This window comes from Carex rostrata, chromosome 5 (assembly GCF_964058835.1).
Source record: "Carex rostrata chromosome 5, lpCarRost1.2, whole genome shotgun sequence".
In the NCBI taxonomy this organism is placed as follows: domain Eukaryota; kingdom Viridiplantae; phylum Streptophyta; class Magnoliopsida; order Poales; family Cyperaceae; genus Carex; species Carex rostrata.
In genome coordinates this window covers 4039375-4044973 of record NC_135922.1, presented here as the reverse complement: position 1 = coordinate 4044973, position 5599 = coordinate 4039375, and the positions used below count along the sequence as shown (strand labels likewise).

At 29.9% G+C, this 5599-nt stretch overlaps 1 long non-coding RNA gene across 1 annotated transcript; it reads left to right on the top strand.

Moving 5' to 3' along the window:
- Positions 1–3651: 3651 nt before the first annotated feature.
- On the top strand, positions 3652–4504 carry LOC144554667 (uncharacterized). The gene is made up of 3 exons (XR_013511696.1): positions 3652–3770; positions 3863–4024; positions 4262–4504. It is a non-coding gene; the product is annotated as an uncharacterized LOC144554667 (long non-coding RNA).
- Positions 4505–5599: the final 1095 nt, after the last annotated feature.

The window sequence follows — 5599 nt, the reverse complement described above, 5'->3', positions numbered from 1 at the left end:
ATTTGCAAAATAATTACCATAAGAAAGTGCATAGTTTTTATTTCCCATGAATATAGCAATAAAAAATTGTATTTTCTTGAATATTTTTGTGGTTACCTATATTTCAATTGATTTTGGTATCAATGCACCTTCCGTCTTCTCTCTTTTTTAGGAAATAATGCAAAAGGAAGAGAATAACACCAAATGGAGTACTCCCCTCAACTTATGCATTCCCCCTTAATTTGATAATATACGAAAGTTAAGACATGGAAATAAATCATCAAAACTTTGGTGAGCTTAAGAGCACCCTAGTTCGGATTTGATGAGTTTGATATCGATTTGAACTTATGCATTCCACAGTTCGGATTCATCATTTGAAATCGATTTGATGAGTTTTAGAGTTAAGCTCACCAAAACTTTGGTGAGCGTAAGAGCACCCTAGTTCTACTCTCTCTCTCTCTCTATTTATATATATATGTGTGTGTGTTGCCATATTTTAGTGATAGATTGCATTATCTTTGTTAAGTTTTAATCTTTAATCTTACATGATTAAGTATATATATGAGGAGGGCTCAAATGCCACATTGCTTTCATGCTCCAATCATATCCCCAATCTTTATCTTTGATTTCCAAGTCCAAACAGATGATTCGAAACACTTAATATGATATTCACATAAAAATATCCATGGAGACCAATATTTATAGTTTTTTACTATTTTTTAAGATAAATATAAAATTATTATTTTTCAAACAATTTTGGGCCATCTAAAAACAATATATCTATACAAATTATATGTGACTATTAATTCCTTATTAGTTGCTATTAGATTATGGTATTTTTCGAATTATATGTATATAAATCTGCCCCTTATTTTTCTAATTATTGTTCGAGCCGTGAATCTGCCTCTTATTCGAACATAATTTATTATTTGTTGCTATTAGATTATGGTATTTTTTTTATTTAGGTACATAGTTTGTCTAGTTTAAGGTTTGTAGTGAGGTGCAGTATTATCTTCAATTGAAGAACTTGTTTAGTTGTCATAAAATTATGCAAGGTGAGATTTTCCAAGTACAGGCATTAATTCACAATAATTTGTCGGAACTTAATACTCTTGGGTATACATATATGCATGTACACTATAGCTATAATGTTTATGCTAATGTGTTGAAGTGACTGTTTGATTGAACTCATAAAATAATTGTGAGGAATCTTAAATTTGAAAAGTTATTCGCAAATTAAAAACTGTATCTACCTTTCTAAAAGTCTTATTATTAATTTTAATTTTTATATTAATACTTATTAATATTTTTTAGAATACTAAAGGAATTATTAAAATGAATTCATTGATAGAACAATTACAGAATATTGTACTTATAAATATTTAGTACCCACATTCATAAATCTCATGAAAGCAATTTTCTGTTGTGTTGAAAATTAATCTGGTAATTCATACAGATGTGTTGTTTTCTTTACCAATTTTCTGTTGTTCTGTATATCTTGAATTCAAAATCTAGAGAGAAGGCTACTCAAAAAGGCCCAAATTTTTATCTTATTGGAGAAGGGCCCAAAGAAGTATATAAAATATGAACGCTCCTGAACTGATAAAAAGGCCCATATTGACCCAAGCCAAGAGCCCATTAATACTGTTTTAATTAACTCTAATGGTTCCTTCTTTATTTATTTATTTTTTTGCTAAATGAATTTGTAATGCACGGCCTCAGAGAAGGCAATTCGAATGTTAGCATGGGGTATTTTGTGTTGGCTTGTTCAAGAGGGACTGTTTTTCGAAACATGACATTAGATCATTACCGATAAATACGAAGAATATAAAAAAGGTGAACAGTACCGAAACAAACTTACGAAGTACCAAATTCATTTCCTAACAATAGAGATGATATTGCATTCATGCGATTTATGAGTGTGTCATATGTTAGATATCTATAAGTACAATAGTTTTGTAGTTGTTCCATCAAAGATGCATTTATTATTTTTATTGAATATTATTATGCAATTGAGAGATGAGAGAAAATCTAGGAAATGTTTTATATGGAAAATTTGACGACAAAGGTAATGATGGACACTAGAAAAAAACCAAAATTCATTATATAGTTAATTAGGGGGGAAACAATTAAACAAAAAACCATGTAACAATAGTCCTGAGCAGCCGCATTATATTTTTGCACAAAGCTCAAATTTTCAATTTAATTGAAAAAGAGTACACACTAGCACACTAAAACTTTGAATGCTCCTGATCTGATATAGAATTCCCTTGATTTGATGTGATCTAGTATAATTTCTTGTTCAGTACATTTTCAAGAAAAATAACTTTAAACTCTTCTTTGATTTAAGAGGTTAGCATGAATTGCATTGTAGGTTTATTGCAAATATTTTCAATATTAATGCCGTGCAAATACTATGAAATAAAAGTTATATGTATTTTATAGGAACAAGCTATTTTTATCCCTCTAAATTTTAATTAATGGAGTAAATAGTAATGGTGCCTTTCAATTTTCATTAATGCAGTATACAATATTTTTTTTCAATAATTAGCTTCAATAATTTTTTTTCAATAACAGACAAGTGACGATGAAAGTGCTGACTGTAGTGAAAGTCATCGAGGATTGGTTTATAGAGAAAAATTTGTCAAATCTTCGATCGTAGAAACATTTTACCCGTAACACATTTCCCAATCTGTGAATAACTCGACTGATATGAGAAACTTACATATAACATACTCAAAACACTAGAGCTGGATAGTAATTTGCTACAATGATGTCAACAACATCTTATTAATTTTTAACAGTTTTACATATTTTCCATAGTTTCTTTCTCCTTAGTTTCATAGAACAGTAATAATTTTCCTTCCTTCCAAAGTATGTTTGATTAATTTCCCCTGTAAATTAGTTGAAAACATGTAATTAGGTCTTGTTGGACTTTCTTTTATTCCAAATACTAGATAAGTTCGTTCCTCACTGTAAAAGTATAACTAATGCTTATGATTTGATGTGAAATATTAGAAGATAATGCTCTTTCTACCCAAATATTTAAACTATTGCATATATTTTTATTCACATTTGTTTATTCTTTGAACTAATATTTACATCTTACGAATTTAGCTTGATTGCTCTATTATTATACATCTTTGTCATTTCTAGTTATTTTCTCCCTTTCAAGTAGGCGTGTTTCTGAGGAAACAAATAGTCATATGTTATCGGCCTGAAAAGGCCCAAAACCCATTATGAGAGAAATTAAATGTTATACTTTGGTCTTGAAGCCCATTATGAGAGAAATTAAATTAAATCTCTGCCATTTCTACAACAGATCGGTTTCACCATTGAAGAAATATATTTCAGGTTTCACTGCCAGCCACCCTTTTCCGTTTGCATTCAATTGAGTGGCACAGATTGACTTCTGTATGGGGGTCCTTGAATCGGTAGAGCATTTTTCTTTGTTTCAAAAACCATTGAAGCAAGCTTTTGGGTAGCAACTTATTAGAAAAGGTGCTAATGTCAAACTTCTTTCCTTATTGAGCAATATGCTGATGTCAAACTTCTTCGAATGAGAATATGCATTATCAGTTTGGAATTAGGTGTCTTCACGCGAAATTTTTTGGCAGTGTGCCAAGGCAGTAGGTGTCCATAGACATATGGCAACTTTAATTAGGTACACATAGTTTGATACCTTTTCATTTGGGGTTGTGCTTCTTGAGCTGATTACTGGAAAAAAGCCGATAATAAATCCTTCCGTTTTCTCAGAAGATTCGAATCCACATGAAACCCTAGAAAATTGGGTAGGTTTTTTTTCCAAATCATCTAAAGCTATACGAAGTTATGTAATTAACTGTAGTAACAAACATGTATACATGCATCGATCGTTTTTCAGGCGAGGCCGTTGCTTACAGAAGCATTAGAAAATGATAATTTTGATTCTCTGGTAGATTCACGGTTATGTAATATATATAACAATGATGAGATGAAGCGAATGATAGCTTGCGCAGCTGCTTGTGTACGACTATCACCACATAATCGGCCTGTGATGAGTAAGGTACAACTATAATTTAATAATTGGTGAAAATATTCCCTGTTTAATTTGAAGAATTGTGTTTTTCTCAGTTGCCATATTCCTTTTTTAAAAATTTCAAATCTCAACAACCCAATCAGGCATGGAATTTTGACAGCCTTGACTTGAGAAACAGTGACTAGTGAATTTGTGAAATATCTGAAAAATATAGTATGAATTCTCACTTTCAATTTATGAACCTTTAATTTTTTCTGGGAGCAGGTGGCATTAGTCTTAGCAGGGCAGGCATCTCCTGATGATCTTTTTATTGGATTGAAATGAACTGAAATTCACTCTTCTTTTACACCAATGGATTTTCCGGAATCAACTGAGAGCACAAATTAAAACCAATTTGTATATAATGGCATTTTTTTTATAGGTGTTAGCCCTATAAACTTGTGGATAACTTTCAGAAAAATATAGTTTGCATTGTTTTCAAAATTAATGTTTTTCTTTTTTTCTTTTTTTCTTTTTTTTCTTTTCTGGACAGTCAATTGTGATATACATACATCATGTATTATGATTATGATTTGATTTCACTATTTTAAAATAAAAATAGTGATGAAGAAAGGCCGAAAGGAAGTTTGTAATTCTGCCCATTAAATTTTATAATATCTGTATGTATTAATACTTTTCAATGCTTCTTATAAAATAGATTTATACTGTATGTATTAATACATCATGTTTCTAGTTCCTCTATGTGCACAAAAATTCATTTGTAATTAGAGATAGAATTTAATCCGAACACCTCAAACATAGCTTCATTCGTGTGAAAACATAAAACCAAGAGAAGTAATAATTACGCTAATAGCTATATATGATCCATGCCATCTGATAAAATATTGGGTATTTGGTATTATAATAATAGGCCTAATTATTTGTTGTATTAATAACCAAGAGACATGCATGCAAAGATGACATGTGATTAAGACTATTTAATCTTAATCAGATATGGAGACTATATATGTATATAGAGGAGGGATCCACTCAGACTTTTTTTTTTGTGAAATCATATTACATCCTACATTTTCAAAGTTTTCAAAGTTCAAACAGTCGATCGAAACTGTTCAACATGATGGATATATTAAAATGTGCTTGCAGATCAAATTTACATTTTTTTTTTACTATTTATTAAGTATTTTACAAAATCGTTATTTTCATACCATTGAATTTTTGTATCCATCTTAATAAATAGTAAATAAGTTGAAAATAATGTAAAATTTGATCTGCAAGCACATTTTAATATATATGCATCATGTTGAATGGTTTGAATCGACTATTTGGACTTCGAAAATGTAGAGTATAATTCGGTGTCATTAAAAAAGAGTGTAAGTGGATCCCTCCTCATATATATATAGTGTCATAGTTATCTATAGTCACCTTTTAATTTTAAATTTTAATTACGGTTTAATTAACATGAATCATGGCACTCACTCACTTATATTAATCAGGGTTTAATTTTTAATGGGTATATATACCAACAATTTTCCCTTATTTTTATTATCATTATTATTATGAACTTAGTGTTCCTTGAGCATGTAAATTCTTTACAATTTCTCC